The following is a 16,720-nucleotide window of genomic DNA, read 5'->3' as shown; positions in this document are numbered from 1 at the left end:
GCCATGGCAACACAGCCTATGATCTCAAAAGCAGGGGGATAATAAAAACCGAGTGCCAATCAAGTGCAAGTATAGTATGGGGAGAATAACATATATACAGGGACCCCGTGATACATCGCAAGGAGCAATACAAATACAAATGTGCCCAAAAGGCAAAAATCTGGAATATTTATTCCACCAAATATTGCACAAAGTTTATGGCAATAATGGAAGCATACTGGCGCAGTATACCGCGCACAATATAATTGTATAGAGGAGAACAAAAAAACAAAAAAATAAGAAAAATAAACGAAACGGACATAATAAGCATACATTATACTCCAGGTTATGGATAAGGAGTACCAGCGAAGGAATGCATAGGGGATATATACAGCGGAATAGTCATATTGTAGCAAAGATCAACAAAACAACAGAAGTCATTATGGTAAAAACACAGACAAGGGATTAGTCTCATTCAAACCCTTTGGTGCCACAGTATCAAGCCGACTGATCCAAAAGCTTTCTCTTTGATTAAGTAGCTTGATACGATCACCTCCCCTAAGCGGAGGTGGTACCCAGTCAATAAGACGACAACGTAGCATGGAGACCTGATGTTTCTTAAGCAGAAAATGCCATGCTACGGGTTTATCCGTGTGTCGTGTTTGCAATGCAGACCGGATAGTGGACCGGTGATTGGCCATTCGTTCTCTGAATGGTCTAGTAGTAAGGCCAACGTAATATAAACTGCAGGGACATGTTAGAATATATATAACAAACTCCATTTGACAATGGAGCCTGTAATAAATCTTGAGTTGTTTCCCAGTATGGGGGTGTGGGAAAGTAGGGCCTGTAAGCAGGCTACGTCAAGTAATACAACTCCCGCAGCTCACACATCCCAGTTTCTGTTTCAACAACCAATCGGTCCCCTTAAATATCTTTGGCGACAATGTAGGTCTCATGAGAAGTTGATTTAGATTGGCATTCCTTCTATAAGCAAGCATTGGTGGTAATACGTTCTTCATTTTAAGATCAGGATCAGTCGTTAATAAAGGCCATCGATGTTTCAGTGCTTTACGGATGGTATGTGATTTACTACTAAATCTAGTGGAAAAGATCATTCTCTCCTCCTGTCTAGCCACCACATTTTCAAGTGATCGTCCAGTTGAATGAAATTCTCTTGCCTTTAAAAGATTATATTGGATCAAATGTTCACTATAACCACGTGCTCGAAACCGATCACTCATCTCCGATAACTGGCATTCCATTGAATCAGTGTCACTAGTGTTACGTAATACTCGTAGGAACTGTGCCCTAGGCAGACTATTGATGACAGAAGGTGGATGAAAGCTACGAGCATGTAGGAGGGTATTACGATCAGTTGGTTTTCTGTAAAGCATATACGTTAAAGTGCATCCACATTTGGTGATCGTGACATCGAGGAAGTTAATTTTCACTGGATCGACAGTACTAGTGACTTTAACTGGTTGGGGTAGATCATTGAGCCATTGTATCATCTCATTGAAGGATTCTAGTCCTCCCTTCCATAGTACAAAGATGTCATCTATGAAGCGTTTAAATAGAATGATGTTTGATCCGAATTTCGGTAGAATATATTCAGCCTCAAATGCTGCCATATATAGGTTGGCATACGAAGGTGCCAAATTCGACCCCATCGAAGTCCCTGATCGTTGCAGGTAATAGTCATGGCTTTCTCTGTGTGTCTAATTATGATCTGAATGTCCCACCTGCCCCGCCATTACAGAACATTTTTCAAGTACCTCTGAATGTCACAGCAAGTAGCCCTGGGCAGGGTCCCTGAAAGGGGGGGAGCGGGAACGGATTCCCGGGGACCCAGGCTTGCTGGAGGGGCCCGGGTCTGCCGCTATCCCCCTTCCTGTTCCTGTCAGCAGCAGCCCAGTGAGTACAGGAAAGCTGCTGCTGCCACTAAGCGCAGCAACAGTCTTCTCTGCCTGCACCGGATAGGAGGGGGAGAGTGATTGCACTGATCGCGCCCCCCCACCCACCCGGATCTGCTCCTGGCAGAGGGGCACAATGACGCCCCCTGTAGAGCGTGCGGCCTCGCTTCATGACACTGCAGATACTGCTGTTTTTTCTTTAAGGGGCGTGGCAACACCTCCTTTCATTAGGCTACGCCCCTTGCCATTATCCACGCTTTGGGCACGGTGGCTCGCTTCGCTCGCCAGAGGTTACTATTCACACTCTATGTCCACGTGGATAGTAACGGATGACGTCAGGGTACTGTACATCTACTAAAGGATCTATCCACAACCATACTAGTATCCATGGGCGTATTAAGAGAGGTGTAGCCCCATGTACTTTTCCCGTCTGGGGCCCCCTCTTCTTTCCCTGGCGGCCAGCAGCGCACTGACCGCAGCAGTAGACTTTGTGCACTAGTTTGTGCCCAGAGTCTACTGCACATGCAAAGGTCACCAGAAAAATGGTGCTGCCCACATTTTCCTGGTGATTTCCCTACTGCGCATGCACAAAACACCGGGAAAATGGTAGCGGCAGCCATTTGCCAGGTGTTTTGTGCAGTGCTGCGACGCGGGACTCCGGAGAGGTAAGTTTAAAAATCTATGTGTGCATCGCACACCCTGCACCCATTATATAGATATACAGTATATACACCCAGAGACGCTTTAAGAGAGGAGGGGACTCATGTTCAGGCTCCGATCGGGCCCCGCAGCACAGTAGACTCTGGCATCATGCGCAGGTCTCCGGGAACATGGCACCCGCGCTGTGTTCCGAGGACATTTATACTGTGAATGCCCGTTTTTCTGGTTATTTCTGCAGCGCTGCAGCCAGCACCGGGCCGGCGGAAAGGTAAGTATATGAAATTTGGTGCAGGTTGTGCGGTGCGTGGGCCCCCCTGGACCCATGGGCCCATGTGCACCCATTATAAATATGCCATACCCCCCTGCTAGTATGCCTGATTAAGCGCCACTGTTTTAGAATTTGTACACTGCAGTTACTAAAACTATCACTAGATGGCATTAGAACACTGTATGGGATCAAAGAACCATCTCATGCTTAAGATTGTCTCATCTAAATGTAGCAATGTGGTTGTTGTACAGCAAGCAATAACTGTATGCTTTTCATCTATACACTGACATGTGGTAATACTGATTTGTTAAAGGTTGTGATAACACAATAATGAGCGTTATTAACGTGACATAATGTAAACCTCACCAGCTATAATCTGTTTGTGAGGGATTAGCTCTGTTTTCTGTTAATGATATAATTATAATAACTACATGCCAAAGTAAGGAATTAACCCGTTCCATAGTAAGGCATTAACCCATGCCATGCTCAAAGACAGCATTAGACTCAGGCAGTATATTAAGAATGATTCATTGTCTTGAACTAAAATTTAAAACCCATTTCTCCATACTACATTTTGACAGTGCTATGTATGCTGCAGGTAAATAATGTGTTCTTATTTGAATAAAGCATTTTTTTTGCCATGGAAAAGTTTTTTAAAATAATTATTTTTTAAAATCTATTTTTACATTTTTTGTTTTTATTGTTTTTACCACAAGTGGCCAGTATCGGCCTGGTTATCACTCATCTGCCCTGGTGATATTTAATAATAAATAATGGTGATAGACAGCTTTCTTTCACTGTACTGGTACTTCTATTCCACCATATGCAGCTTGTACACATCTTAAAATACACCAACCCCCTATATGTGCACTTAGGAGCACATTCACACCCGCTCGCTAAGACATATACTCTCCCTGCTGCTGATGGTATGCATTGTACGCATGCGTATACATCGCAGTGCGTGTACGCACACCTTAGCGAAAGTTCACAATGCATTCGCTCGCTGCGCATAGACAGCCCAGCAGAGTGAGTGACAGGAGAAGCCGTTTGTAGGTGGTAACAGGGGCTGGCCATTAACAACGGGGCAGTGGAGGTGCAAACGCAGGCGTGCCTGAGCATCTCAACGGCGTGTTAGAGGTGTGTATAATTATAAGACAGCATCATAGTACATGTCACCTGGCTTGTTTATACACTGAAGTGCTCGCAGTGCTTGCGGCAGGGTATGGTCAACCTCAAGCGCTGCGGTAGCATCTGATATACCGATGGTTGCATACAGTTCCTGGACATGACATGCACAAGTGGGCATCTTAAAACAGGCTGGTGTGTGTCTGCGTACACTATGTGATCACTCTCTAAGAAATACTGGGCGTGCTAATGCATTGCTGTGTGATAGCACTGCCTACGCAAATTTGCATACACATCATGCGAGCAGCTCTGACTCAGCTCCTTAATTTGCTACTAGTCATCATCAGTGCGCACTTGCATCTACCCTGTACCAAGTGTAAAAGAGATGCCTTGAAAGACATCTGTCATATGATTTTACTAGAGCTAAGACCACAACATACAGTATAAAGGTGCCCATCCACTTAAAGACATGAAAACGACTGCACGATTACAACATTGTAATCGAGCAGTCGATTGTCAGTCTGTGATGTGCCTGCACTGAATGAGCAGCCGTTCAGTGTAGACACATCAATCATCTGCAAACATGCTGAACCTGACGTTATCGTCAGGTTGTCCAGCATGTTTGCCCGATGATAGATGTCTAAACGACCACCGGGAACGTGCATCGCTTATCGTTTTAGAAATGTTTCTGAATGATTTGCAAACTATTTATGAACAATTGAACAACAACAATATCGTTATCGTTCAATCGCTCAATTGAATTGTCTAGTGGATGTGCACCTTAAGGGGAGCTACTATGCATGCCCAGTGGAAGCAGCTTCTCCTACTAAGTCTGCTGTGTGTGTGGATCTGAGAACTCAATCAGCGCATCAGACCAGAGAGCAGCTGCCAGAAAGAAGTGACTGGTGTTTTAACATGAGGAGGTTGAATGTGTTCTTAGAGAGCTCAATCATGTTCCCCACTGGTTATACTATGTATGAATATTATTATAGGATGTTTAACCTTTTCATGACCATATACAGTATGTTATTTATCGACTATATAAAAGCGAAAATTATTCCTTCTGTCTTTTTATACAAATCCACAGTTTACAAGCCACGATCGAGAAATTTTACATACGAGTGTATTAAAATACGGCGGAGGCAACTAAAAATTTTCAATCAAAATTATTTACTGTTCTGTTTTAATTAAGGAAAAACCACAATTTTTGCATAGCATTCGCCCTCTACAGGTCAGGTACAGAATTACAAAAGGATATCGCTTATCTACTATTTTTTCTTTTCTATCTTCTCTACTAAATCGAAATTAATTAGTTACGTTTAGTTACTTTTTAATTAATTAAAAACCACAATTTTTGCATAGCATTTGCCCTCTAAAGGTCAGGTATGGAATTACAAAATGATTTTTTCTTTTCCATCTTCTCTACTACATCAAAGCAAAAATTTGTCCTTCTGTCTTTCTATACAAATCCACAGTTTAGAAGCGAAGATCATTACATTTTACATACCAGCATATTAAAACATGGTGGAGGCAACTAAAAATATGTTAGATTGAAATTACTGTTATTTTTTAATTAATTTGAAACCACAATTCTTTGTGTTGTCAGCATTCTCAGCTCTCTGACTATACCAAATTATGCAACAATATTTGCTTCTTTCTTCCAACTGTGTCAAAATGATGAATTTGCAAGGACCCTGCTGTACTGTGAGCTGCCAAAATATTACACATGGAATGCTTCTCCCAAAGTTTTTCTGCGCAGAAAACAGGGAGTCGCTGTAGATGGTCATCCTGTTACCAGAGCAACAGAAGCTCTTGGCCATGTTTACACTGTACATCCTACAAATTTTGAATGCTTCTATCTCCGAAGTTTGATTTACACCATTACAGGTCCTACTTCCTTTCGGAGACCTTAGAACTGTTGATGGGGAAGTTTGTCACACTATTCATGAGCCCTGCCTAAGGAGAGGTTGGTTGGACGATGATGTGTAAACAAACATACTTAAAATCCCGGGCAACGCCGGGTATTCCAGCTAGTACCTGATAAATACAGTATGTTTGATACAGAAAGTTGTTTTTTTTAGACACTCTCCCCTACAGTCTATATTATGGACAGTGTTTCCAAAAATTACAGTCAAACCTCTGAAAATTACATTTTTGGAGGTGTGGCCGCTCACCACATATGAACCAATCCCCAGAATGCAATACATTCCAGGGCTTGGATGCAGTGGGCAATGCCATCTTTAAAGGGCATTTCCCAATAGAAGCCTATGGGGTTCTATTCACGATTCCTCCCTAGGAGGGATCCAATTGGATCCCTCCCAGAAACCCCTGTGGTGCATGCATCACTTGATGCATGCACATAATGACTTCTGGGTCATAGACTCGGAAGTCCTATCTTACAGGGAGAGCTGTCCTTAGATTTTATTCATGCATACTGGTGTTATTGAGACCGGCGGAGCATAACTACATCCCGCTCAAGCCTATGACCTCATTAAATCAGGGTGTGGTACTAAGAGATCAGAGATTCCTATTGAAAGGCTGTTAAAGAGCAAGTTCTATGTTGGTACAATCTGGTAATTATAGTACCACATGAAGAAAAAATTTAGCTGTATTGAAAATACTTTTGAAAGCAAAGTGTGATATAGTGAAAACAAAAGCAAGATATTCCTGTGTATTATTTGACAAGAATTATAGGAAATAAAAAGAAACATGTTGAAGGCAGAAGGCCTGCTTCAAACATTCAGTCTCAAGCTGGAGGGTTGCAAATCCAGGACTGGAGTGTTCAGTTTGAATGTGAAGCCAATGTCATGCAAGGAGGTGATTTAAAGATGTTTGAAATTCTCTATGCTAACTCTCTTCAAAATACTGGGGCTCCAGGTAATGTTCCAGTAAAAAGAGACATTTTAAAATGCCAAAGCAGAGTAAGAATGTCAGTGTGTGTGGTCAGTGTATGGTGCAAGGTCAACCAGGAGAGGACTATATCAGTATAGAAAATTTGACTCTCTGTGTGAAGTTTGGCGTGAAACACTTTTACGCTATTGTGACCAGATAAGTGACTTAGAGGATAAGTCTACAAAAGGGAAGGTTTTGCATGTGCATACTGAAAGATATTACAGAATGAATTGTCCTCTTTGAAAATGGCATTTGAGCAGGAAGAAATAAAAAAATGTAAAGCTCTTAAAGAGACAGACCTCAAATTAGTGGTTATGCCTGAATGCTTTGAGGAGGCTGAAGCATCAAAGTCTATGATAAAGTATGAGAATAGAATGAAGTATTATAGCAATACATTGTTGAATTGCATCAAAAGTTGTTAGGATCTGCGGGTAGCGGATCATTTTGGCGGCACGTCCCAGCCATAGTTACGACTGGGACACTGCATCATGTCCTGTCCTTGGTCCGGCTGTTGCTGGTAGCTGGAAATCCTGTCTTGTCTGTGTTTAGCTCATAGCCCGTCATTCCTGTCTGTCTGTGTGTTTTGTCTCAGGTGACACTAATTCATCTGTCTGTGTGCAGCTCATGTGCACACTAGCCTGTGATTAGGAAAGGCTCTCTGCAGGGATGGCTCTGATTGGATCTTGCATCTCATAAGTTACAGCCAGCCCTGCACTCCATGCCGGTTTTACTGTCTGTTGTCCTGAGAATATGTTTGTCTGTATTCAGAAGACTGAGTCTTAGCCGGTCTTGCCTTGTACCACAGTTCCTTTTTATGAAGTAATTTCCCCAGTGTCCAGTACATATCTGTTTGTTCTTCAGCACCCGTGCATCATACCTTGCCACTGCCTGTGGCAGCTTCATACCTCAGTCCTGCTAAGCTGTCTTTTTGTGTCCACTGGAGTCCAGTCTTACCTCAGTCCTGCCTAGCTGTTTCTGTTTGTGTCCACCAGAGTCTGTCTGCAGTGTTATCATCCTTGCTGCTTTCAGTCAACATTCCTGCATGTCAAGTTCACCTGTTTGCTGTATTGTTCCGGATGCATTTCGGCCACTAGGCCGCATCACCTGGTTCTAGTCATGCCATGGGCCTCAAGTCTGCTTCATCCAGCTGAAGTCGCACCTCAGCCCTCAAGGCTGCACCATCCTGTCTCAAGTCGCACCTCGGCCCTCAAGGTTGCACCATCCTGTCTGAAGTCACATCTCTGTCTTCAAGTCCTCTCTCATATTGTACCACAGCCCTCAAGGCTGCACCATCCTGTCTCAAGTTGCACCTCAGCCCTCTAGTCCAGTTTTGTCAGTCTAGTCTTGTCTGTAATCAAGTCTTGCCTGTCTTGTCTTGTATCCTGCATACCATAGTCCTGGTACTCCTGCCTGGCAGCTATAGTCACTGTCCAGTCTCTATTTGTCTGGTGACCCAGCTACTATATAGTCCCAAGACACTTCTCAGACCATAGTGACCTGTAGCTGTTTGTAACATCTCTCTGCAGCATCACTCCACTAGTCCTTGTAGCGATCCCATCATTGTGTGGGAATCGGAACAAAAGTGTGACGTCCTTCAGCAGGAAGTGGAAGGATTGAAAGAATGTGTTAAGGGACACCAGAGTGACGCAGCTCGCACACAAGGAAAAGTGGCAGATCTAACTATCATAGTAAAAAAAGGCTTTCTAGTGGTCTCCACAAAAGCAAGACTTGCAGAGTATGAGTTAGAAAGAAAGAAATTCTCTGTCTGAGAAGCTCCATGAATGTTCGGAAGACAGGGAGAAATGTCTCTAGATGCTGCAGAAAGAGCGTGATGCAAAGAAAATGGAGGTTGTCCATCTTGAAGCAAGCTTTAAGGAACAAGTACAGACACTCCAATCCAACTTGGCTGCAGCCAGAGCAGGTTCAGAATGTCTGACAGAAAGAAATGTATTTCTGGAGAGCAATCTTCTGTGGTCTGAGAACAAGTTGGAAAGCGCCATGGGAAAAATTACCCAGCTGGAAGAACAGCTCTCTGCAACACAGAAAAAGTTCCACGTGGAAAAGTTGGATAATAATCTGAAATTGGATTCTGGAACCAAAATGGCGTCAGATGTCTCCATTGAGCCTAGTGTGATAGAAGTACAAAAACACAGGCAATGATTGCAACAGCTTGATCCTGAAAAGGCTGGCATGCAGAGTGACATGTTACTGGTGCAGAGTGTCTTGTGTGATGAGCAGCAGACAAGCAGTGAGATGCTTGAACAAAGTAAGATGTTGGAAAAAAATGATGTTTGTCAGCCACAATTTGACAATGAAGATGTCCTCATTAAATGTCACAATGTCCAAGATGGGGCCAAAGTATCAGTTGGGAAACTCCCTAAAAGACTGTTTTGTAAAAGTGGATGAGATTCCTTGCAGTGTCTTTCAGCTCACAGTGATAGCTGAGGGTGTGAAGTCCTCCCAAAGGGGCACAGGTCCAGATTACAAAACTGTGTCTGAAGTTGATGATAAAGAACTGATGTATACAGATGGTGATTGCATAACCTGTGATGCAAAGGTACAGGATATACAGAAGTCTACAGAGATAGTGATGGCTTCAAAGGATGAGATGCTGTTGTCACCATGTGATCAGAGTGATGTGAATGTGACCCAATTACAATATTTTGCAGTGGGGAGCAGAACCTTAAGGCAAGTTAGTACTGACAGTCTGGTGAAGAGTAATACTCATGTACAGTATGTGAAACAATGCCTTCATGCAACAAGGAATGAACTTGCAATGCTGATAAATATGTCTGTGGGGAAGGGAAGTGGGTTCACAGTACAAAGCTTCAAACAAGTAGTCCAGCTAAACAGATATTGAAAATAAAGACCTCTGTGAAGAGTGAACTTCAACCTGTGCAGGTGGAACATCTGGAAGTTGTTCGTCATATTTTCAAGTCCCAAAAAGTGGATGCACAAGAAATTTCAAGTAGTATATACCATATTGAAGTGGCAGATAGCCATCAAAGCCATGAGATAAAGTTTGTGAATCAATAGACCAAAGATTCAAGCATCTTAGGTGGACATGAGAGTCCGGAGTCTAAGGGTGGCAGTGCCAGTACATGCTCTGATGACATGCAGCTTAAAAATTGTGATGATAGTGACTCTCAGGATGAGGGTGGCTTTCTAAAAGAAAATGATTTGCCAGTGAAGTATGCCAATAGCCAATACAATACTTCAAGGTTGAAGGTTAAAGATGTTTCAAGCAAAAGTTGGCCAATGGGTGTGCCTTTGAGAGGTTTAAGCAAGAGAAACCTTTTTTTTCTGTTAAACAGAAACAAAGAATCAGCTGTTCTTGGCCTGAACCAGAAGATTCTGTGGAAAATAACTTGTTGGATTTTGATGAAGTTGATGAGAATGAAGATGAAGTATGTCACTTTGGGAAAAGTTACTTCAAGTTCTTAATGCCTGATGTGGTGCCAAAGGATGAGCCTCAAGTACTGCATGTAGAAAGCAAAGAGTTCCAGGGGTACCATAAAGTCAGAAAAAAAGGTAGGAGGAAAATAAACTTCAGAACTTGGAGGATGAGACCGCCAGGTGACAGACAAGTCTGAGATGATCTTGAAGGTGGTGAAAGGCCCTGATAAGAAGAATCAAGAGGGAATTCACCATGAGAATGCCTCATCCCATGTCGCTCAACCCAGGGGTTTTGAGCTTGGGAGGGGGATATTTGACAGGATCACCAGAGATGGCGATAGTGAGCCATGGATTCTGTGTGGGGCTGGAGGGACTTGCCCACACAGGGTAGTTAAACTACCTAGGGGGCTGCCTTGTGGAGAGAGTCCAGATGTGGGCTGATGAGAAGGCAGACTAGTCAGGCTGCCATTGGAGACAGTCTAAGTGGGACAGTGGCAGCCAGAGAGCCTAATGAAGCTAAGCCAAGCCATTGGGGGCCACGGGGTCTCAGTCCAGACCTGTACAAGGCAGGTAGGACCAAAAACCTCTCACTGTGTGACGTAAAAGCAGCTAAGCTGCAGGCTAAGGAAGCCAGTGTCCATACCAGGAGGCATGGAGGACCACAAGAGAAACTTTGTGAGAAAGACCAGGCTGGAGCCTGTGTTAACCTACTGGAAGCAAGACTAAGCTGACTTTGGACTTTTATTTGCAGACTAGCTGCCCAAGGTTAGTCAGGGGTGAAAAGTGAGTCAGTGCCCGAATGGGGCTAGGCTTTTGTTATTTTTGTTTCCAGATTTATGCTGACAGTAAAGCACTTTTCTTTTATTTATAACTTGAAATTCTATGTGTGGAACCTGATTCAAGCACCTAACACTGCACCACTGACCCATCTACCAGCTAATTACCCCAGTGTTATCACTATATATACTGTATATATTTATTTTACAATAACCCATACAGGAGTTAGATAGAGACCAGCACACCAAGGTTTAAAGTGTGCTCTGGCTGTTAGGGGATACACTACACTTGATGGACCGGAAATGATGCCACATTGAGGTTAGTGACTGCCTCCGGCCAACGTGCACATTGAACATATTGTGATTTGTTTATGTGACTACAGCATTCTTAATGGACTGTGTTAATAGGAAAATGTGTGTGGCTTCTCCTTTGGAGAAAAATAAATAAATAAATAAATATATATATATAAATACATATACACACAGTCAGGTGCATAAATATTGGGACATTGACAGAATTTTCATATTATGGCCTCTATTCACCACCACAATGGCTTTGAAATTAAACAAACAAGATGTGCTTTAACTGCAGACTTTCAGATTTAATTTGAGGGTAATTACATCCAAATCAGGTGAACGGTGTAGGAATTACAATGGTTTCTATATGCAGCCTCCCACTTTTTAAGGGGCCAAAAGTAATGGGACAAACTAAACAATCCTAAATCTAACTTTCACTTTTTAATACTTTGTTGCAAATCCTTTGCAGGCAATTACAGCCTGAAGTCTGGAACACATAGACATCACCAGACGCTGGGTTTCATCCCTGGTGATGCTCTGCCAAGCCTCTACTGCAAATGTCTTCAGTTCCTACTTGTTCTTGGGGCCTTTTCCCTTCATAAAGTGAAATGCATGCTCAATCGGATTCAGGTCAGGGGATTGACTTGGCCATTGCATAACATTCCACTTTTTAGCCTTAAAAAACTCTTTGGTTGCTTTTGCAGTATGCTTCGGGTCATTGTCCATCTGCACTGTGAAGCGCCGTTCTGAAGCATTTGACTGAATATGAGCATATAATATTGCCCGAAACACTTCAGAATTCATTCTGCTGCTTTTGTCAGCAGTCACATCATCAATAAATACAAGGGAACCAGTTCCATTGGCAGCCATACATGCCCACGCCATGACACTACCACCATGCTACACTGATGAGGTGGTATGTTTTGGATCATGAGCAGTTCCTTTCCTTCTCCATACTCTTCTCTTCCCATCACTCTGGTACAAGTTGATCTTTGTCTCATCTGTCAATAGGATGTTGTTCCAGAACTGTAATGGCTTTTTTAGATGTTGTTTGGCAAACTCTAATCTGGTCTTCCTGTTTTCGTGGCTCACCAATGGTTTACATCTTATATCTATATTCACACTTGTGAAGTCTTCTCTTGATTGTTGTCTTTGACACATATACACCTACCTCCTGGAGAGTGTTCTTGATTTGGCCAACTGTTGTGAAGGGGTTTTTCTTCACCAGGGAAATAATTCTTCTGTCATCCACGACAGTTGTTTTCCGTGGTCTTCCGGGTCTTTTGGTGTTGCTGAGCTCTCCGGTGCATTCTTTCTTTTTAAGAATGTTCCAACCAGTTGATTTGGCCACACCTAATGTTTTTGCTATCTCTCTGATGGGTTTGTTTTGAATTTGCAGCCTAACGATGGCTTGCTTCACTGATAGTGACAGCTCTTTGGATGTCATATTGAGAGTCGACGGCAACTGATTCCAAATGCAAATGTCACACCTAGAATCAACTCCAGACCTTTTACCTGCTTAATTGATAATGAAATAATGAGGGAATAGCCCACACCTGTCCATGAAATAGCTTTTGAGTTCATAGTCCCATTACTTTTGGCCCCTTAAAAAGTGGGAGGCACATATAGAAACTGTTGTAATTCCTACACCGTTCAGCTGATTTGGATGTAATTACCCTCAAATTAAATCTGAAAGTCTGCAGTTAAAGCACATCTTGTTTGTTTCATTTCAAAGCCAATGTGGTGGTGAATAGAGGCCAAAATATGAAATTCTGTCAATGTCCCAATATTTATGCACCTGACTGTACATACAGTATATGTACATTTCTCTATCTGAATAATTGTATACACATTTATGTGTGTGTGGACCAGCATGTATTTAGACTCAGCATGTGTGTTTGGAGGAGGGGTCATTGGAGGGAGGAGGTTGGGGGCCCCAGAGATACCAGTGTAATGGGCCCCAAGTATTCTGTTGCTTGCCCAGGGTGCAAGTGGCACAAAGTCAGTACAACAGTGGAGGGGGAAGCATAAAAGAGCTTCCGAAGACATAAGATGTCGGGTCAAGTTGGTAGACTCTAGATGTAAAAAGGAGGGTTGGCGGCAGATATCGGACCCTCCATTTCTGACCTTGCATTGTCATGTGATGATAGGCAGTCTTAAGTGTTGAACCCAGACATGCCTTCAACTGCGACATACTAACAGGCTATGGTTGCAGTCCAGCAGCCACAAATTAATAGGTTTTGGACTCCAGCATCCTACTCCTGCTGTGCAATACTCTTCTTATAGGATATGGGCCCAGTGACCACTCTCAACCCAAGCAGCACCCAAGATATAGCTTAAACATCGCTCCAGTTACAGGCAATCAGCACAAGTGGAATCTCAACCTAAGCTGTCACCATGCACGATTACAATTTACTAATACTATATAATAACCACATATATGCACATACAGTATTTATTTCTAAACAACTGCAGAAGTGCATTATACTTATGATTATATAATATATAAAACTTTATATACTCCTATGTAGATATAAATGATGTGCTAACACCTTGGTTTGGTGGGAACAAGAATAAGAATCACCCAGTAAGGTATATAGTGCGACTCCTCCTTCCCTTTAGTGTTATAAGTATCTTTCTGAGCTGTCCTACAAAACACAACCAGACAGCTACAGTAGGGTGGTAATACACAACTACCTTTGAGTATTTCAAGGAAATTACATTAAAGTTAACAATTAGTTTATTTTCTTTTTAACTCGATGGCAGCCATAATTTATAGGACGTACTCAAGCAATATATAAAATAAGAGGTACTGTTGATTATAATTAACCTACCAAGTGCAATTAAATTCCAACAAAAGATTGTTTGAAGAGTATTCATTCCAAACTGTGCATCAGTTCAAGAGGTCACAATCAGAAGATAATGTTTGGTATAAGTATGAGATGACCACCCTGGTTCCTAGCTTAAATTGTTGCTGAAGTCTGCATTCAGCATGCCCAGGAGGTGGCTTTGTAGAATGCACCTTTACTACTTCTAGGACTTAACATCCATTCCCATTGTAAGCTTGCAGAATCACATCTTCGAGCCATCTTGCCAGAGTATGTATGGAGGGAGTTTGTCCCCAGTAGATCCATCTAACTGGCAGAGCATCTGTCCTATATGTTCTGATGTCCCTATGGCCAGGATAAAACTATGTTACCTTGATGGTTAGAAGATAATGCTCTCAAATCTATTTGAGGAAGTCCAAAGGTCTGCATTAACAGTTTCCCTTATGATATTTGTAAAATTGCTTTAAAGAAGTTGGATGGGGATTCCACTGATTGAGTAGACCCTGTTAACAATCTCACCTAAGCTACCTTGCCAAGGAAGAATGTCTATAGTGGATGAGATCATTCCTAAAGAGGGAGACAGTTTCTCACTGCCAATATTTGACAATCATGATGTTGATATGCTACAGTAGATGTTGGTTTTGGTAATTATCTCTTTTAATACTGTACCCTATCCATACCACTAAAAACTATAGCCATTGAGAAGGCAACACATGGATTTTTACTGTATTGATGATCAAATCATGTTCCTGTATAAAGTAATGTACATCACCTGGGCTGTTCTGAGTCTTGTAAAACAAGGTTGGGGGGCTCCGCACTTCAATGTTTGTTTGTTTTTTGTTTTTTTGTACTGAGTCTTACAACAAGTTTGGTTTTTCCTGTTACGCAAATGTCATCCAGGCAAGGGCCTACAATACTTCCTTGCTTCCTGAGATTGGCCATTAGAACTACCAGTACTTTGTTGAAGTTCAGTGGGAGATAAGTGAATTGGAAATGGTGGTCAAGCACAAAGAATCAGAGAAACGGATAATGTTGAGCTACACTAGGAATATGGATTTATGCATCTTGTAGATCTATTTAACTTATTGAGCTGCCTTGATTGGAAGTGGTTTGGAAGACCCTTTATGCTCTTTTTTTAACCAGGAAAAGGTTAGAATAGTAGCCTGTGCCCCTCTGTGTTAACGGAAAAAGTGACGTGACTTCTTCCTCCTACACGGTCAGTGAACTGTGCTGTACTGCCACCAATTCCACGAGAGAGTACAGAACTCAGGATTTCAAGACTGGTATTTCATTTGGGAATAGAATAAAACTCTGGCCCTGATTCAGAGACGGATGCTCTGAAAGACCGCTCGCTCTGAATCTGGGCGTTTTTTTTTGTGCAGCCTCCTGGCCACTCGCATAGCTTATGGTGACCACCCACAGCTATAGTGAGCAGCCAGGATGATGGTCGCGATGGTCAAGACCATCGCGACCATCGGGCTTGCGACGAGACCCTTGTGGTAGGGTCTCGTGGCCGCAAGCCCCAGAGAGCTTCTGGCTCTAATAGAGCCGGAAGCTCTCTCACTGACATCACTGGTGATGTCAGTGGGGCCACCCACAAATGGCAGGTGTTCGCTTTGGAACGCCTCCGTTTGTAAAGCCACCCTCCGGCCACGCCTACAATATGGGGCGAGCTGTCGATCAACATAGACAGCCACCCCTTTTGTAGTGATCCACGGAGCGAGAGATTTTCTCTCTCGTTCCGGGGCTTGCACATGCACAGTGATGCCGCTGCACGTGCGCAGAGCACACCATCGACCCGCTCGCGAGTGCTCAAGCGTTTGTGAGCAGGTCTGAATCAGGCCCTCTATCCTATGCTCTTGATTGATGATGTAGCAGTAAATTAATTTATTTGGAGTGGTGAGCATCCTCATTGTCAAAAATGTTGAAATTCTGACGTGCACAGGGCTCCTTAGAGGCTGGTCTAGAGAAGAGTTATTGCGAGGCCTTTGGTCCCAACTTATATTATTATTATTATTATTATTATTATTATTATTAACAGTTACTTATATAGCGCAGCATATTCCATTGCGCTTAACAATTGGGAACAAACAGTAATAAAACAAAACTAGGTAATAACAGACAGACATAGAGGGAAGAGGGCCTGCTCGAAAGCTTACAATCTATAGGAAAATAGTAATTAATACAAAAGGATAGGTGTTACCTATTACATAAGGGTCCACAGCTAGATTGCAGAGGTTCTTGGTGGGCTGTATGATCCAGTCACACAGATGATGTGAAAGTGAAGAGAGAGAAAATATGTAGTTATGTGTGGACTGTGTAGTGGGGATGTAACTGGGTAGGATAGCTTATGAAGGTTACAGTATGTGGGTGGTTCTGGAATCTGATAAGCTTGTCTGAAGAGATGAGTTTTTAGCAAATGCTTGAAGGTTTGGAGACTAGAGGAAAGTCTTATTGTACACGGGAGGGCATTCCACAGAGTGGTTGCAGCCAGAAAAAACTCCTGTAACTGTGAATGGAAGCAAGTAATGTGTATGGGTGAGAGACGCAGATAAGTGAAGAGATGTATGTTGGTGTAGTTTG

General features: G+C 42.7%; 1 protein-coding gene across 4 annotated transcripts in view; it reads right to left on the bottom strand.

Annotated features, from left to right (window-relative positions):
* Positions 1-16,720, bottom strand: part of SMOC1 (SPARC related modular calcium binding 1) — a 300,868-nt gene that overhangs the window by 11,503 nt on the left and 272,645 nt on the right. The gene's annotated exons all lie outside the window — the stretch shown is intronic.

The sequence above is a fragment of the Taudactylus pleione genome, unplaced genomic scaffold (genome assembly GCF_031769625.1).
Source record: "Taudactylus pleione unplaced genomic scaffold, aTauple2 ptg000113l, whole genome shotgun sequence".
Lineage (NCBI taxonomy): Eukaryota > Metazoa > Chordata > Amphibia > Anura > Myobatrachidae > Taudactylus > Taudactylus pleione.
Note: the sequence above shows the minus strand (reverse complement) of the source record. Positions and strands in the feature narration are given on the sequence as shown.